Consider the following 20,354-nt stretch of genomic DNA (forward strand, 5'->3'; position numbering starts at 1 on the left):
TTGGAACATTTATTAGATTTCTAAATTGTACATGTGGACGAAATTATCAAAAATTTAGACGGAATAACCAAATTAAAACTAGACTTAAAGTGTAGAGATCAAATTATTCAAATTGAAACTAGGGCAAACTTTACTTTACTCCCTTGTGATTTTTGGACTATATGTGGCTTGCCCCCTAACATTTGGAAATGACAACATAATTCTCTTATGATTTGTGGACTAAAGTGCACCGTTAGGACTGTTAACGATTTAATAAAAAAAAACTAAAATACCTTTGTATTTTCGACATTTGTTTGGAAGATAAAGTGTACTCTAACCCCTTGTGCTTATTTTATGTGCAATTTGCCCCCTTGAAATTTGTTTATTTTATATGCAATTTACTCCCTTGAATGCATAAGCAATTTGCCCCCTTTGAAATTTGAAAATGAATATATAACCCCTTTTATGTTATATGTTTCATACTTGCTGTTAAGTTGGATAAAATGTTAACAATGTTTAACGATGCACTTCAATCCACAAACCACATGAGAGTTATGTGATCATTTCCAAACGTTAGAGGGAAACCGCACATAACCCAAACTACAAGGGGTAAAGTGAAGCTTGCAAACTATAGGAATTAAAATGAAATTTGAATCAAACTATTAGGGTGAAAAGTGTAATTAACCCTATATTTTATTATTGTTGAAATTTAGTATGGTAAACATAAAAATTAGGATAAAATTAATTTTATTCCCTTGTGGTTAATAGGGGTAGACAAACATAGGGCAGGGCCGATTTCGGGCCAGAACGGCACTATATAATAAGAGATTTTATATTTGTTCAAGTCTGACCCAGTTCTAACATCGGGCCTTTATAATTTGTCCAAATCCGGTCCAAAAACTAATTATAAATCCTGAACTCACCCATCGAGCTATATGTTAAAAAAAAAAGTTAAATCATTTCATAAGCAAATTCAATCACGCATTATATTTCTTAAATAAATATATTGACATCATTATAAATTGAAGGATTTTGTGTACAAATTGAAGGATTTATTAAATAAATTCAATCACACACCAACCATAAATGTGAGTTTCAATAAAATCAACAAAAATAAAGTCTAGATCCTAACAAAAATATATATATATATTAACGTATTATAAATAAATAATTAATTAATCCCAAGCCTAACCCATTGATATTTCGGGTTGAAAATGTCAGTACAGCCTGGCCTCATGGGTTAAAACAACCTTTTTAAGCCATAGAAAAATAGGGTTGAGCCGAGTAGGTTGGACAGACCAATGAGCGGATATCCACCCCTAATGGTTAAAGGCTTGAACAGTTTACTCTTTTATTATTCAAACATAAGTAGAGACTTTCCCTATAAACGAGAGCGAAATTACAATATTAACTTCGTTAAAGTTAACAAGAAAAAGTCGTTTATATCCTTCTTCGTCTTCTTTTACATTATTATTGCATATATACATATATATATATATATAATTTTAAACCTTACAAGTATCTATTAACTCCAATTTATTACTTTTTAAACTTAATATGAAACACTTACTAATTTTCTAAACTTAATTGGAAATTATATTCATTTAACTCTTAAACTTAATTCAAATTTAATGGTGTTTAATTCCACTAATTTTGGTGATCAATTAGAATCTAGGTTGCAGATATGTGAGTCCATATCTACAAGACAATCACATACGTGCTTAGGGACGATCCTCTGCTAGCTAATAGATTACAAAAAACAAATAAATAAACATGCAAATGAACTGAAAACTTAAAAGTTTTCAAATTTGTTTGATGTTCCATCTCCTCGGGGCAGGGTTGGTTTAGGGGAGAGAAGGCAGCAACGGGGGTGGTTTAGGAGGGAAGATGTGGTGGCAATGGTGGAGAGAGACTAGAGAAGGGATGTACTTGCTATTAAGTTTTAAATCTTCATTTTTGGATTTTTCATTTGTGCTTGATTTTATCTTGCATTTCACTGATAGATAAATCCTAGGTCAAGCATTGAAGCTTCTCAACTCTTGGTTTTCATGGAGTTTAAACGGTTGTTCTCCTTCAGTTTTCTACTTTGTTGTATCTAAATTTAATTGAGAAAAAAGAAAAAAAAAATGCATGAGAGAAAAATAAATTTAATTATCTTGCACATAATTCAACTGTTTGAATAATGTACAACTATAACTATTTTTAAATGTGATAAATTTCACTTTATTTTCTTATCTTTTTGTCTATGTACAAATTACTCATCTCATTTGAAAATAACCACATAACCCTTTATGATTTGTGAACTAAAATGAACTGTTAAATACACTTAATAGTAAATGTGAAACATATGCCAAATATAAAGAAATTATATACTCATTTTCAAAATTTAAGGAGCATATGGAATAAAGGATAAGTGGTTAAAGTGTATTTTGCTTCCGAAGCTAATAACAAAAATATTCATAGTTCAGATACTGATTTCTTATATATAAGAATATTTTAGTTTTTTTTTAATATTAAATGTTTAATTGACTTAATAGTATATTTTAGTTTACAAATTATGAAAGGACTTTATGATTATTTTCAAATAAGAGGAGTATAATCTGCATATGGATCAAAATAAAATTTGGCGTTTCAAATAAAATGCATTATGGAGATTCCCAAAGGGTGATATTCATTGGAGGGAAACTATAATTGGGTTCGGTGGTGTGGTTACATTTTTCCTGAAGTTTAATTACCGTGTAGATAATTACATGGTGCATATTTTTCCCAATTGAACCCTAGGAAATTATTTTTTATTGAAGACCATTCTAAATGAATAATAATAAATAAATAAAATAGTAATTTGGTGATAAATCTAATCTAAGGATGGTATAAGACATTAGGTCCAGTGTATATTTTTTATTGGTAAGAGATCCACCATTTTTGAAATAGTTTGGTGAGAAGTCATTTATTTGTTTTGAATGACATTTTGTTTTTAATTTTACCCCTTAATTTATCTGCATTTCGTGCCATTGTTCGACGTGATCCAAGCGGGTTCAAGTGCTTGAAGAGCATATTTTCCAACACAAATATGATTACATCAATAAATATGATTACCTCAATAAGATATTCCTTTCATTCTTGCTCTATGTTGTTTATGGAATCTAGTTCTTTTGGGGCTATAGTTGATGGTTTTTTTCTAAATTCCATCTCTTCCACAGAACCGGATGCGAGAGTTTCTTCTCATTCAGCTCCCTGCGAATAAAAAGGATTCAAAATATTTAATTTGAATTAAGATATACATATTTAATGAATAATAGATTCAAGGGGATTTTTTTTTTAGGATCCCTGGTATTAAGATTTAATAGCATAAAGGACATAATATTTTCATAATGTCTAAGGTTCCTTAACATCGATCCAGAGAAATTTCAATCCCAGAGAAATTAGAATTTCTCTGGACTCCAGAGAAATTCTGGACTTCCCAAAGAATTTATCTGGGTTCAAACTAGAGAAAATTGAAATTTTTCTAGCTTTGTTCACAGAGAATTGAAATTTCTCTGGCTCTGTTTACAGAGAATTTCTATGGCTTTGTTCCCAAATATCTCTGTATTTGTTCACAATTTTAAACCAGAGAAAATTGTTTTAACCAAACCAAAGAAATTTTAATCAAACCCTTCTTTTTATGACAAGGTTATATTCCTTGAAATATTTTTTATTTGAGACATCAAATAGTTTTGTAATAGTATCACTTGCTGTAGATTTAGGTTTAAGTGTTATGAATGTGTAATGCATATGATTTATTTTGTACATCTTACTTAATGAAATGAAGAATACAAAAAGAAGATTTACTTTCATTATGAATATCAGATAATATTGAATATTATGTCGGCTTCTGCATGTATGAATTTAATGAATATCTAGTAGAGCAATTAAAGTGAATTTTTTGCCGTTACAATAGGGTTTGCAGGTATGTTTAATTAATTGTTTTTCTTCATTGTGGGACACTTTGTTGAGTTGATAGTATTGGATTTGTTAATCGTAAATTCAGTTAGGTTGTTGATTGTACATTTATAAGTTATGTTGATATAATTTTCATGATAATTGTAATATTGAATCTCAACAACTGACCCTCCCAATATATATATATATATATATATAAATTTAATAATATCTTGTTGCTTATTGTGGGTTTTTCTTTTTTTCAATGTTGTGAGTAATATGTACCCCTTGTTTTGAATTTCTAGATCCGCTGGATCTGCCACTGTGCGCAATGATTTGAATATTTTCAGCAATGTTAGTTTGCTTCTGTAGTAGTTTTTAATTGCGTTTTATTTGGCTTGTCCTTGCATAGCAATTTAAAGCTTTACATCAGTTGCAATTTTTATGGTTCAACTGAGCCAAATTGCTTCTATATTGGTTGTTAGTGAGTTAGCCTAACTACTACAAAAAAGCTAAACTGGTTGTTGGTGAGTTAGAGTGCCTACTACAAAAAAGCTAAACAATCTCAGCTTTTAACTATAGAGTATTTATCAATCTCAATTTTTCACATTACAAAAAGCGTGATCAATGCAAGTGTGATGATTTATCCTTATTTTCCATCACACTTTCTAACCGTTATAGTAAACTAAAAACACAAATTAAGTTCTCAGTGTTTTCTATAAAATTGTGATCATATATAAAACATACATCTCAGTTTTTCAAAAATTGTAATTGTAAATGGCAAAATGTCTCAATTTTTCTACATAATTGATCATTTCTAAAACATACATCTCAATTTTTCTACATAACTGATGGTTTCTAAAACATACATCTCAATTTTTCAAGAAGTATGATTGAAAATGGAAAAAGATCACATTTTTTCATAAAGTGTGATTATAAATGGCAGAAGATCTCAGTTTTTGAATAAGACTGATCATTTCTAAAACATACATCGCAATTAGTGTCATTGTAAATGACAAAAGATCTCCATTCTATTTTAACCATGATTGGTATTTGATAAAAAAAAAAATCTGACTTATTAAATTTGAAAACATGATTATTTACATTTGAAAAAAATAAACAACAAATATTTCCTAGTAAATCAAAGCATTAAACTTTAATTACTCAAACTGATTTCAATTTTCAAATATCTACTGCTACATACATAGTAGCTCTATCAACAAAAAATGAGTCATTCCTACGATAAAACAAAGTTTGATTGAGCAAAGAAAAACAAAGGAACCTATGGACTACTATAAGCAACCTTCAATTTGGCGACATCATTATGCAAGTAGCGCCACCGTTTTTCTCTCCCTCCATCTCTCTATATATTTCCCTCCAGATTCCCTCTTGACCCTACAAATTAACACCCAAAATGCTTCAATAAAAAATCATATCAAAGTGAAAATTAAAGCTAAACTATATTTGAGATCAAGCTTGTTAAAAATAGAGAATAAGAATGGACTACAAAGCCAAAAGAGTCATAACATAACTCTAAAAAATTCAGAAGGATCAAAGGGAAAAAATATCTGGAGAGCAAAGAGGAAGTCCATATGTAAGCTAAACTAGTAGCATTTTTCTTAGAATTCCATTTGGCAATCAATAAATATTTTAGTAGAAAATAATAGATAAATGGCTCTGTCACAAGCTCTAGACTAGAAAATACATCAAAATCCACAAACAAAAAGCTGAAAACTGAATCTAGTTTCATTACTACAATATGCAAAAAACTAAGAAATATGATATAGTCCAAGAATTTTTTAAAATAATTGGGTAAACTACACTGAATCTAGTTTTGTTACTAATACATGTAAAAAATTAAGAAATATGATATAGTCCAAGATTTTTTTTTTTTAAATAATTGGGTAAATTACACTGACCTATCTATTGAGGCTTTTGACAAGATGGAGACATCCCCACAAGTTTAAATTACACTGACCTCTCTCTGCCACCTAATTACAAATCACGATCACCCCTCCATCATTGGTTTGAACCATTATACATCATCACCCAAGTCTCTAACCATCTCCAATAATTTTATAAATAATATTTTTCAAATAATTTAACTCATAATTTTTTGGTTAATTCTTTTGCGGCTGAAAAATCATATGATGTTCGTAAGTTCAAACATCAACAAAATCATATCATCAATATTCAATAGTCATAATACGGGTAACAAATCGTATCTATCTGTGTAATCCTTCAAAAAACATAAAGGATTTCAATACACAGATCCTCTTTGGTAGAGGAGAAAATCAAGCAAAACAACAGAAAATCTGACAATAGTAAAAAAAAAATTATGAAGAAAATAAGGGGGGGAAAAACAGATGAGATCGTAAAGAAAAAGTAAATAAAAAAACCAAATCAAAGAAAACTATTAAGTTTAGATTCACCAAAAAAACAGAGAGACGCAAAAAGAAATATGGGATTTAGCGATTTGTTCGAGGCCATAATCAAAATGAAAGTTTATGTTTGAAAGGCACGGAGAATCGCAATTTTTCTACTATTGCCAACCTTCAATGCAAGTGGTTCATCATTGATTCATTGACGCCCTTGCTCTGCAAATTGGCTTTTCCTTCTTCTATATCACAAACCCTAATACATAATACATATATTTACATAAACATGTAAAAGAGAGAACGAAAACACAGAAAGAATTGGGTACGAGAAACATTTGGGGCTTTTTACTCAAATATCAGAAGGTGTTGTCTATATGCCATATTCTAAGACTTTTGATGTAAAGAACATAATTTTTGGACTATGAAGCACCGACACGTTCCCAAGGCTAGCGTACGAGTGTCGGACACGGACACGCGTCAGACATGGACACGCGTCAGACACGGACACGCGTCGGACACGTGTCCGACACTCTCTCTAACGTGTCCTCTTTTTTTTTTTGCATTTTTTCAGTTGGACACGCGATGGACACACGATGACACTTTCTGGACACGGATCGAAGAACCCTAAGCTGTTGGAGAGAAAGAGGGAAACAGATTGAGGGAGAGATTGATTGAACGAAAAAGCCCTAATCGGTTCAAAAGAGATGAATCAAAGAAGCCATAACCTGAATCTTCTTCGTCTTATCTGCTCTGGTTCATCTTCTCTGCTCGTCTTCGTCTCTAATTCATCTTCTCTGGTTCGTCTCTCTTTTCTTCTTCTATTCTCTTCTCTCTTTCTAATTTCACTTCCTTCTTTTCATTCTCTCTTTTTCTCCTCCCGTCTCTTTCCCTTCCTTTTTATTTCCTGATTACATCTCTCTCTCCCCTCCCTTTTTTTTTCCTTTTTTTCTTTTATCTTTACTTTTATTAAACCTAAACTTTATAGAAAAAATTATTTTTATTTTAAAAAAAAACATTTTTTATTAAAAAAAAATATTTTTATTAAAAACAATTTAAGAAATATGTTTATTAATTTTATTATTATTATAATTGTATAGGAACTAATAAATTTTTTTTTAATTTTATACATATAATAAATAAATAAAATTATATATATTAAACATGTCCCCAGCATATCGTGTCCCCTATTTTTTGAAAATTTGCGTTTTCGCGTGTCCGTGTCGTGTCGTGTCCCGTGTCCGTGTCCGTGCAACATAGTTTTTGGGTAACTTTAGAATTGTGTGAAATCTTAGAAGTGTTGAAAATTTGAGAAAAATAATGTAGTTAGACTAATCATGGGGCTAAATAGCCTAATTAAAAACATGGTTTGATTTAGTTGAGTTTTGCTATTTTTTTCAAAATTTTCAAACTAGTTTTGCTTGCTAGTTTCTTGAGTAAATATGTTCTTATGATTATTTTAAGGTTTAAGTTACTTTTGTGGATTTGTTGGGTTATTTAATGAATTTAGAGACTGTAAGGGCTAAATGGTGATTTTGGCCACTTAAGGGTAAAATAATCCATTAAAAGTAATTTGGGTGAAATTCTTGAATTTATCATATAAGAAATTAACTTGTGGTTAATTGGGATATAATGGTAAATGATGCCTTGAAGGCATTTTGATAATGTATGCCTTGAGGGCAATTTGGTAATTTTGTCCTTGAGAGCATCTTAGTAATTTGTACATTAAGGGCATTTAGGTCAATTATGCCTTGGGGGCATAATTGAGATTGGACCCTTGGGGGTATTCGCCAAGGAGAACATTTTTGAGAAAATGGCCAAGTGTCGAAAAATATTCCAACTGTAATAGTAATTTTGTGACTGAGTGTTAAATAACCAAGTTTGGAGTTTTATTTGTACTCAGTTGATTTTTGGTCGGTACTATTGATTTTACAGGCGTGGCCCAGGTTATAGGCTTATAGCCGGTATTGCCAATAAGCTTCAGGAGATAGTGGATCGAGCTATTTGAGGGTTAGAACCCCGGACACTACGCAGTTGATAGCAATAGTAGCTTCTGTGGAGAGGGTGGTGTGGATTTTCTAACATGCAGCTCAGAGGGAGCATCGGGTGAGATCAATGTAGGACCTAGTATCTACTTATTTATAGCTTGGATATGGTATGTGTTGGCAAGGCTAAATTTTTTGCCCTGTTGGCAGGTTATTGAAGCCCTATTGGCGGTTATTGATTTCGGATTCTTTCCATTATTTAATTATCTCTAGTGAGTTAATTAAATAAGATGGACTTAATAAATTAAGTTAAGAAATTGGACATTCCATTACATAATTTATTTGCCACGACACTAACATGTTTACTTAGTAAGAAATGAGATTACTGTTGGGTGAGTGTCAATACTCACCCCCCCCCCCCCCCCCCCCCCGCATTGTGTAGGTACTAATGGACACCCGCCGGCATAAGCGTTGGGCCGTAGTTTGTCATGTTAAGTTCAAACCCACATTAATTGGGCTTGCATGCCTTTACATCTTTTGTTGGATTATTATATTAATTAATTTCGGGTATGTAACTTAAACATTTATTTCTGTTATTGCATGATGTACTTCATTTTATTAGTTTGGGCGCCAAGCGAGAATGTGTTTAGTACGTGAGAGAACACTAGAGTTTTTGAATTTAAAGGGCAAATTATTTCAAAAACTATCAAATGGCATGCTTCCTAATACAAGCTGAATTTTATCCAGACACTTGTTTTGTCACCTAAAGTTCCGTTAGGCTCTTATAAAGGAAAAATGGACATTTTTCCAGCCTCATACAATTTAAGGCCATTGGGCACACATTTTACGAGACAAACCTAAATTTCATAATTGAATGAGAATTGGCTATGGAAAGGGATTTTGAGAATGAACTAAGTAATAAAGGGAGTTTTTAATTAAAACCTCATGCTTAGGTTTTTTTTTTTTATTATTGGCACGGACAGAGGTGTCTAGATCAAAACCCGACTAATGTCCCAGGAGTGCACAAGTCCTCGGCAAGGAATTTCCCACAAGTGCACCATGGTTAATTCGAGGGTTTTCCCCTGGTCCGATGGCCCCAAGGAACTGTTAGCACCTAAGAAGTTTCGATCCCTGAACCTTGGAGAGAGTACACCCCCAAGACCCCAGGCTTTGTCACCAAGTTAATTTGTTTCCGCCTAATTGATCTTTAAAAATCGGGGGCGAGACAATCTATGTTGTCCAATATACTACATAGAGCATCCATTTTGCCTTTACTCCATATTAGGTAATTTTGAAATTTGCAAAGTTCTTCACATCACATGTCACACAAAAACAAAATCTTTTTTTAGGATCGTAACAAGTGAAAAAGGTTTCGAAAAGAATTTCAACCCTAGAGGTCTATTAAGGCTCGATTGGTCTAGAAAAAGGTTGGTTAATGTGTTTGACTAGGCTAAAGTATATATAAGTGCATCCAATTTTGAATAAAAGCGGGCAATTCAAAAGTTTCAAACGATCTCTCATGTTCATCATCGGGCAATATTCTCAAACCCACTTAAAAAATAAAAGTATAGTCAATTTCAAGCATAGAGATAAGGCTACTATGTATCATTCCATCTTAATGTTGTGTCCAACAAAACAACTTAAAAGATAAAAGTGTAGTCAATTTTTTCATACTCAGTCCAAGTTCAAAGTACCATTTGTACAAGAAAGAATCCCCTTGGTCAAGACTTCACAAAAATAGAAATAGGATCCATGAAATAATTGAGAGTTCATTTTGTGCAATAGCCATTCCCAACAAATAGGTAGTGGCTTTGATTAAGGGAACCCACTAGAGCCATAGCAAAAGCCAATCTGCATAGGGTAACTGTCACTGTTAGTGGATGTGAAGCTAGGTGATCTATCCATGACCAGATTGAAGCTTGGGTGAAACTAAGTGGAGGTATGAATCGGCTGATGGTTTAGAATCAACAAATGAAGTTGTGGTTCGGGGTAACGTTGTGGCAACATTGCAATTTAATGTCCTACCAAATCATATTTCTAGGAAATCATTAACAAACTCAACCAAGTGTAGTAAGGTCACGCCAAAGTAAATCATTTTATCAAGGGAGTGTTGATAATAGCTTCACCAAATTTCTTAGAGCACCCACCAACAAATTTTGATTTTTATTATTTTTTTTTAGACACCCCACTTAATACCAAAAGTGTCATCCACTAGCAAACCGTAATCCCACCCACCCCACACACAACCCACTACCACCCCACACACAACCCACTACCACCAGCTCCAACAACCACCCCCCTGCCCCTCAGCAGCTCCGACCGCCACTCCACAACCCTTTCCCACCTCCAGCACCACCATTAGCATCCCTTCCCTGTCCTCCCTCAGCCTCTTTCAACTCCCCGCCACCTCCGTAGCCCCCACCCTCCATTTGCCACCCTAGTCCTCTCCACCCTCTGACGGCCTCCCCTCTAACTGAGAGAGAGAGAGAGAGAGAGAGAGAGAGAGAGAGAGGGGGGGGGGAGGGGGAAAGTGGTGGGGTAGGTGCCGAGGATGGGCTGGGAAAGGGCGGGTGAGGGTGGGGAAAAGCAAGGGATGGGTGGGAGATGGTTGCTAAAGCAAGGGGAAGGGCAGGGGAAAGGCCAGAGCAACTAATGGATGATGTGGGAATGAGGTAGAGGTAGAGGTAGAGGTAGAGGTAGAGTGGTTAGGGATAAAGATAAAATAGGTATTTTGTGCTAGGGCAAAATGGTAATAAAAATATGAAAAAGTGGGGTCTAAAGAAATTGGAGGGGCATATAGCAACAATCTTATCAAGGTGGCTAGTTTGAGACACTTATGTATTATGCAATGTTGTTAGAATCGTACAATAATTATATGTATTGTTCGATTTATCTCATATTGTATGGCTTAAGATATAGTGTGTCGACATTGGCTTGTAACTAGAATCGTGTGATACTTTTTTACATTATTCAATTTTGCATCTTGCCACAATTCCATGAGTATCGCACGATGAGTTAAGAGAGATAATTTGAATGATCTAACTTTAAGCATTTTCCTAAATTAATTTTGCATGATCACCAAACTAAAATGATGTTAGAAAATCATAATCAACAAATTAATAATAGAAAACCAAGAGATGAAAAATTTTCTTCAAACACAGGGAAAAAAAGGATCTATAAAGAGAAAAGAAGAATTTATTTGTGAACACAAAGGGTGGGTAGTAAGACCATGGCTGTTGTGTTATGAGCCCAGAAGGGGTTTTCACATTGCCTAGTAACTGCTAGATTTGGCTTCGTCCTGAGATTGGAACCAAAGGCATGGTGGTTAAAACTGCAATAATAAAACAATAAGGACAGGTTGTTTCTAGTTCATAGATCCAAAGAGTTATGTATTCCTCAGCTATTGGTGGCATAGTTAATATCCACTATATGGCTTGTCTGAGAGAAAGATCTATTTTATCAATTTTTTTATTTTTTTTATAAAACAAGAATTCCACAGTTCTGTATTGGGACACTGTTAATCAAAGCAATGGGTAATCTTCCCAGTCTAGCAACATAAATTGTACACAAAAAGGAGCTAAGCTAACCGGAGGATCAAGTAAGCTTGTATCATACCATCTATGAGTTGAAGAAAGGTAAAGTATGTAAAAATGGTCTATTGGCTGCAAACAAATATCTTGATAAAACATGATAGCTAGTTTATATCCTAATTGACGCCACATGCCCTTGTAAGGTCTAGCAAAACAAATCTAGGAAACAAGGCAATAAAAATATATCCCTTTTCAACCAATGCAGCATTTTAAAGAACAAGTACACCGTTCAAAGTGAAACCATTAAGAGATGAAGGCTCCAAATTGTCAAGGAGTATGTCCAAACAAACTTCAAAAAGGCACCAACAAACAGACAGATAGAACTAATACCTGATGATCATCAAGGGAGTACCACATGCCACTTGATGTGCGAACAAAGCAGTAATAATGGCCAGAATGTGTGCTCCAACCGGCATGAACAAGGACACCATAAAGAGTATACTTCAAATCTCCATCCTGTCAAGTACAATCAAAGAATTAGCCATGGCACAAAACACATGGGGTATCAATCACTCATCAAATTGGTACTAATGCTACCTAAGAGATTTACCAAGCATACACAACAGATTTAGTTTCTAGATCAATAAAGTTGTAGGTCCATCAGGAATTTTAATCCAACTGGCTATTTATAAAAATCTGGTTACCAGATTTTTTTAATTATTAGCAATTTATCATTCATCCTTTGGCAATTCAAGTGTTACACGTGTGGATGAGTTTTGAGCATAATAAATCTATCATCTGAGATTGAACATGGCAGAAAGTCACCACACCCAATACATGTTCCAGATGCCAATATCACATTGCTTGCCCTGCCATAAAACCAACACAACATGTGGGTAACTGGAATAAAATGTTGGCAAGAAAATGTATCAAAAACCAGGTGAAAATGCCTGGTAAATGCATAACCAGGTGAAAGTTTTCAAGTCATTCCCCATTATGCTTCTAATTTGGTTCATGTTTCCACATTTGCCAATGTTCTATACAAAAAGCTAAATCCTGTTATGTATGTGTAATATCCTCTCAAGCCCGTTTTCTATTGGCAGCTAGTATACTTGCAACCATTCCAATTTTTGTTAATTTCAAAAACATAAAATCCATTTGATTGTCAATGACAATATCAAATTTGTGGACATAACATGTTCAAATCAATGAACTTTCCAGATTAATAGAAAATGGAGGCATTGAAAATTCAAAATTTGGAAATTTGGTTACAACTAAACAAAATTGGTTCCCCACTATACCTATACAAGCTATGAGTATTATAGGCAGGCATCAATAAAAAGTTCACTTACATAGGGTGCAATGACAAAAGGTTTTAAGTCCAATGTGGGACCAAACAGAACTTTCTTGTCAATCTTTTGCCCAGGTTGATATGTTCCAAACCGCTTTAGGTGGATGGCAAGAACATAAGGGGCCTTGTGAATTGAGGGCTGTTTGAGAGCCTTTACGTTTTGCTTGCACCTTTGACATTGATACTGTCCCTCTCCTCCATCTAAATATTCCTTGGCAGTAAAATGTATGAGCGCCATGTGCAACGATTCTGCCTCGTTGATTTCAAGGCTTAAATCTAAGAATGGATCGAACTTGTTGGAGCAGAAAGAGCATTGCATGCATTTCACCTGAAAATAAAAACAAGACTATTAATGAAGAAAACAGCTAGATTCTCAAATGCTAATATATTTCTCTATTATTGTGAGCAAATCCATCAAAAACTTCTTCTAGATTATTGTCAGTATTTATATAACAATGAAATTCATGGTTATTTCCAAAGGCAACATGTTCCAGAAACAGGCATACAAGAAAAAATGTTTACCTGGCTACGGAGGCGACCACCAAAGATCTTGTGAACCAAGCTTTTCACGTAAGCACTAGGTGATTCACTTGGTGTTCCTGCAGGTAAGCAACATTTGTGCATTGACTCCAGCAAATTTACCATGTACTCATGAGCATCCTCCTGTCTGGCATTTCGAAAGTTCTGAGATATGCCTAATATGTGATCAAGGATTCCAAATTCTAAAAACTACAAAAAGAAGAAGAAAATACCCATGTTGTGGTGGTTGGGTTTATTAGCCTTTTTTTTTTGGAGAGGAGGGCGTTGTGAACAATAATTTAACTTACGACTCATAGAAGCTATGCGGGAAATGTGTCCTCACACTACCAGTTAGTGTCCAAATTCCTTGAATCCTAGATGCAAGGTAAAATTATAATGATACAAAATTTGATTTCTGAGCTACCTGAAACCTTAGTTTGTATACAAAAATTCATATTTACCTCATATTGTTATGAAAAAGAAACATGCATTGGCACAATTTCAATAAAAGAGAAAGGGAAAATCGCTTCCACAATGTTCAAACTTTAACTCAACACCCACAGTGCATAAAAAATTATCTTGTGAAAACCTATTTGAACTATAGGGAGTAAAGCAGATAATGAATACATTCAAATGTATAAAGCTAAAAATTTAAAACAAATAAATAAATACCTTGCAACGTTAACAGAAATTCAAGAAAGTGATTCACGATAAAACAATATAAGGATACACCGCAAGTTTGAGACAAGATCCTTTGGTGCTAAGCTTCTCCCAGTTAATTGTAGGGCAAGGCTAACATGTTTCTGTATAGCGCACAAAGCACAAAATCCAGCAGTACAACCTTCATGAATCGATTGAAAAAATAAATTAAGGTATGAAGAATACTAATATTAACACAAACAAATGTTCTAGACATAGGAATCAACAATAAAAAAAATGAAGACCATATATACAACCCAAAAAAACCTTTAAAATATAAAAAGAGAAAAATAACAGCAGACCTATTAGCAGTCCATTATCATGTTACCTAATCCATTTCTTCAAACATTTTGGAATTTTAAAGCACACTCAAAGTGGAGTGTGGGAAACTCTAAATGGAGTGCAAATTTTCACTTTATCCGCACAGCAAATTTGGGGTAAATGCTTATCCCTTTTTGAGAAAATAATAAAAAATTTATCCCCTTTGAGAAATACTAAAACAAGACAAAAAATACACACAAAAAAACAAAAAGAAAGGATAGTATTAAAGCACATTTGAGGTTACAGTAAGATACCTTGGAGGTAATTGTATTCTCTCCTTGTGTAGATACAAAGTCAATAATTAGTTACAAATTGTCAAGATTTTCTGATTATTGACTTCAGAAGCAGAGCTACATGCTCTAGAGTGGAGTCAAATGACCTTAGTGAAATCTTCAAAAGAATAGGTGCCAATTTAGTATTCTCTTAAATATTTCAGGATTTTTTTTTCCAGTCAATGGTTAACATCCAATAATAGTAGTGAATCAAATTCCTAAAATATGAAACTAAGCCTAAAAACATATTCGGAAGCATCTCTTTAAGTGAACTTTCAAGTCGCATATCCCACGTCATGAGATAAATAATTCTTAAAAAGAGTTTACATCCTTGTGATTGACATCTTTTTCACTTGTTATGAAGATATAAGTGAACAAAACTTGAACTCGAACATTTTTAATAAACCAAACCAAACTAAGTCTTAAGTCCCATCAAATGAGGTCAACTACATGAATTCTTCTTCTTCATGTGGCTTCATCAAAGGGCATTTCGCTAGTCAAATTAAATAGATCCATATCTCTATTTACAACGCTAGTCAACGTTAATCTAGGCCTACCCGGTCCCCTAACACTTCCATCTACCGTCAGTGCATCGCATCTCTACACTACTACATCTATTGGTCTCACTAAAACTTCTTTAATAATAATTTAATTTTTTCAATTCATCAATTCTTTGTAATGAAGTAATTTTTGTAGAAATCAATTGTTTAGTTTTAATTTTTAGTGAATTAATTTTGTATGCTAGGGTTTTGTTTTCCATCATTTTCTATGATAATGGATATACATATATAAGATTGTGGGAAAGTTAGCACTGATATATTTTATATAAACTAAAATTTAGCATAATCAATTAGTTGTTGATTGACTCTAGGGAAAAAAAAAAAAAAAAAACTTAACTCCACCACTGATTTACTTGTTTTGGCAAAAATTGCACAAAGATTAAACACAATTACTATATGTGTACTCTTCTTCCAACTCAATAAGCTGTTTCAACGTTAAAAATTTTGGATTGCCTACACATGCATCTTCAACAAGCAAGTATTGATTCTAAGGGTTGGGAGCATATTAATATCTATACGATTGGCATACGACTGCAGTTCATTGGTGAGAACTCTAAATGGTTATGAATATCTACGGCCAATTTAGGGGATGGGCATGGTCATTGGGGGAAGAGAATGAGAACACAAAACAGGTAGGGTTGCCTGCCCAAGTTCTGGGTTTTATAAGATGGGTTGATTCGAGTTCAAGTTTAAGCATGTATGTCCAATTTTATGAAACTCGTGCATAAACTTAAATGCATCATGCGCACACATATTTACCTAAACAATCCACCAATGAGAAAATAAAATGTACTTGTGTCAAGGACATATACATATCAGAAGACAAGTGGTTGTGTCTTTGTCCATTTTGCATTCAGGGTATTTAAGGTTGAGCCAAGCTCGGGTAGGTTTTGTCCTAGATCATTTCAATCAAGGTTTGGATCACCAATTGTTCATCCAACTTCAGAAATTTTTCTGGAAATATATAATGAACATGAAAATATAGCATCACAGAATCATGAGTGCAATTCATCTAGTAAATTGTGTGCAAGATGAGGGGAGAGAGGGTGATAGAAACTCACAAGAATTTTGATGCTTCCCACTTTGTAAATATGCGGCTAAAGGCTCTGTATATGTGAGGCATTATATAACCGAATTGAGAAAACAAGTATTTCCAAGATTTTCCAGTCCTGCACCCTGTAAGTTATGCATACCATCCTCATAGTTAAGCATACCGATAACTTCAAACCAAGTCAACATTCAACAAAGTTCAAACTAATAAAAGTAAAAGTAAATATACAACTATATAAATAATCAAACACCTACAAATTAACAATGTAATGGCTGATTATACAAATAAGCCAAATCAAACTAATAAAGATAGCAAAATCACAATAACCCTTGAAAAAAATTAAAATAAAACACAAACTAAAGCATCCATCAACCAAAAGCCTAATCTATAAGCAAATCCAATAATTAGAGAGAGAATTTTAAAGAAAAACAATCTAATTGAAAAACTAGCAAACTACCCAATCCCAACAAACAAACAAAAAAACCTGAAAAAGTATACAAAATGCAATACAAACAACGAAAAAATGTATAGAAATTAACAACAAACTAAACCAATCAAAATCTAGAACAAAGGGCAAAAGACTGTCAAACCATAGAACAATACAAAGCAGAAATTACCAAAAACACAACACACATATATATACATATCAACTGAACAACTACTCACAATTCTCCGAAAAGTAATCCCAAAACTGAGCTCAGGATCCAACCCAACATCCAAAAACTCCGACCCATCTGGTTTCTTCCCAGCCAGACCCGATTGACCACTGCCCTGGCCCGACGCACCGAGCCTCCGTGGATCCGAGATAGTAGTTGGGTTCAGAGTCTCCGATCGAAACCCTCCGCCGCCATTGCTGAACCCAGAGAATGGCTTCTTCGCCGGGAGGAAATCGACTTTTCTGCTGAACAGAGATTCGACTGACGGCGGAGCCGGAGGGTCCGATGACTCATCTGCTTGTGAATTGCGTGTGATCAGAGTTTCAGCCATCATAAGAGAGGTCTCAGTAATTGAGTACAATAGAGATCTTCAGATTTTGTAACCAAAAAACACCTCTCTCTCTCTCTCTCTCTCTCTATATAGAACATGTAACAGCTTGTTTCTCTCTCTACAAAGCACCTGTATCTAGCTCTCTTTCTCTCTCTAAAACCAGAGACTTGGTTTGGGCTTTCGGTGACAGAGACGAGGGGGATGCATGTTCAATGCACTAGGCATATAATACTTGTTAGTTAAAATGCCTAGTGTGATTCACTTTTTTCAATTCCAATGCACTAGGCATATGATTAGGTATTTTGTCTCAACTCATATTCATACATGTAGCTAGCCTTCAATGTTAGGCAAAATGTATTCAATTATTAGTATCATTTCCCTCCATCTTTGTTGTTGACGTGGCATTCTATAAAATTAATAGTATTTCGATAAATAGCTAAAATAAAGAGTATGGTTGGAGTAAAAACATAAAACAGTCGATAGGCAAAACAAAATATATACTTTATAGTAATATTTAAATAGGTAAAATACCTACTACCGTTGGAGATGCTCTTAGTGATATACTATTACTAGCGTATCCCGTGCCTGTAATTTTTTATTTTCTTTTCAAAGCGTATGGAGTGAATTTTTTAAAATATTTGACATTGAAAAGATATAAATGACGTGCGTGTGATAAAAAATTTAAAACATAAAAAAAAATTATTAAAGACAAAAATAAAAGATTTAAAAAATTAAATTTAATTTGAAAATTAAATTTCAGCCATCATATTATTTATGTACCACTTTAATGCATAGCCAATATGGTCATTAACCCTCTGCATTTTCGTAACATTGTTGCTTACATTAAAACATAAAAAGATGACACAATGGCAAAGACTAAATTAGTTATATAGTTTTATTATGATAATTTGAATTGTTCATTTTTTCAAATCCTATGTATAAATTAGTTATGAGAAAAATTAGATTGATAAGATAATTATAATTACATTATTTCATCATATATATTGGTCTTAAAAAGATAGGCGATAAGTATAATTTTAAAAATAATCCACAAATTTTTTTATATATAAAATCACATAATTATAATTACTAAATTAATATAATTCTGTTTATGAATAATTTACAAATAACAAATAAACAAATTAAATCATTTGATGGTATATCTACACCGCACAAAGCCTCCAACTCACACAGTGGATTGGGAAGAATTCTCCCCCTACTATAAATAAGACAATAAAAGACAAATAAGGAGATTCAAAATCGAAAAGCAAGTCCATTAAAATTATACTCACACCATACTAATAGATGCCGTTATTGTGTATCCAATTGTAGCAGTGATATAAAATATCCAGTGCAAGAGAAACCACTGAATTCTTGAAAAGAACTCCAAAAAGACAGTCTAATTTTAACTCAAACTTGCTGGATTTGTAATAACGAGAGATTCATGCCATGCTTCACATTTGACTATGAATCGGAATTTCTAATTGTTTCAACTTAGTGAGGCTGTTTAGGAGTTTGCTAAACTATTGAAGGGAAATAGAGCTTTCCATGCCACAGTCAGGATAATGAAGCTACAATACTGACTCTTTACTTTCTCAAATTTGACTCTATGAAGTATGTACCAGAGTAAAACCAAGGATTGGGCCAGTAGATGAGGTGCTCCCTTGCCAGGGGTGATGTTTGGGTTCGAGTCTTACCTGTTGCGTGATGCAACTTCCCCTTGCCTCTTCCCCCTCCTACTGATTGTTAAAAAAAAATTTTAAAAAATTGAAAAGGGTACGTACCAGAGTGGATCATTGTCATCTTAGTTTGAGAAATTATGCCCTTATCAAGATGGCAATAGCCTCCCACTCTAAACTACATATCACATCCTGTTATGGCAACAATTGAAATCATCAGTCATTTTAGCAATTCCACAGATACATGACATAGCAAAGTAATTTATCCCCAAGATCAAAACGTTGTACATCTGTGAGATATAACTGAGTATAGGAGCAAGAGAGAAGAAAAACACATCACCGAGGGGTTTTGTCTATCAATGTCAAAGTTGTTGATAGCACATGGTTCAGCCAAGAGTTCAATGGGTTCCTCACCTGTGCAAGGAACAGTGTGAAACAAATCAACCACCAGATAAGAGAAAGTGATGATCTACTTGGGGCAAAAAGAAGCAGCACATCATGATTTTGGGAAGATGAACTGGGTAGCTTCAGTGTGTTTTGGTAACCAGCATATGCACCCAAAAATGTAAGGTTTATAGTTATGCTCCATCTTATCTAGTAGTACAGAATACAGATGGCTTTTTAACAGCACCAAACTGAATCCATGTTGGAAAAGTAATTGTTGTAATCTTGGGCTATCTGCTTTTGTTTTGAAAGACATTGCTAACGAAACAATAATGAACTGCGGCAAGTGTGTAGATCACATCCACCAGAAATTTATGTACTGCAAAATTTTACAAACTACTAAATCAAAAAATAAATGCTGCGTACTACAGGAAAAAAAAAATTAATATTTAAAATTTGAACTAGTATGATGTGAATTTAAACTTAATCTGTATAATTTTTTTTCCCTAATTTTGAAACAGACTTGCTTTGGTTCATGAATTTTGAGAAGGGATTTGGAAAGAGAGAGGAAAGATGTGTGAAATGTAATTATATTTTTCTCACATTTCACTTATCTTTTCCCTTTTTCATTTCCAAATCTCTCTCTAAATCCCTTTTCTCTTTCCATTTCCAAATCTCCAAACACAGCCTTAGTAAACAAATTCTCTTTCTCACCATTTCTCACTCAATTTATAAACAATTGAT

General features: G+C 33.6%; 1 non-coding gene and 1 pseudogene across 2 annotated transcripts; both read right to left on the bottom strand.

Annotated features, from left to right (window-relative positions):
• Positions 1-5,026: 5,026 nt before the first annotated feature.
• On the bottom strand, positions 5,027-17,723 carry LOC114291956 (ubiquitin carboxyl-terminal hydrolase 23-like; annotated as a pseudogene). The gene is made up of 8 exons (XR_014366457.1): positions 17,227-17,723; positions 16,571-16,685; positions 14,388-14,498; positions 13,661-13,833; positions 13,140-13,466; positions 12,178-12,303; positions 5,817-5,888; positions 5,027-5,292 (listed from the first exon to the last, which is right to left on the bottom strand). The product of XR_014366457.1 is annotated as a ubiquitin carboxyl-terminal hydrolase 23-like (transcript).
• On the bottom strand, positions 6,363-6,495 carry LOC145789987 (small nucleolar RNA snoR86). Its single transcript, XR_014328542.1, has one exon. It is a non-coding gene; the product is annotated as a small nucleolar RNA snoR86 (small nucleolar RNA).
• Positions 17,724-20,354: the final 2,631 nt, after the last annotated feature.

Source organism: Camellia sinensis, chromosome 4, assembly GCF_055761805.1.
Source record: "Camellia sinensis isolate YWXY chromosome 4, ASM5576180v1, whole genome shotgun sequence".
In the NCBI taxonomy this organism is placed as follows: Eukaryota; Viridiplantae; Streptophyta; class Magnoliopsida; order Ericales; family Theaceae; genus Camellia; species Camellia sinensis.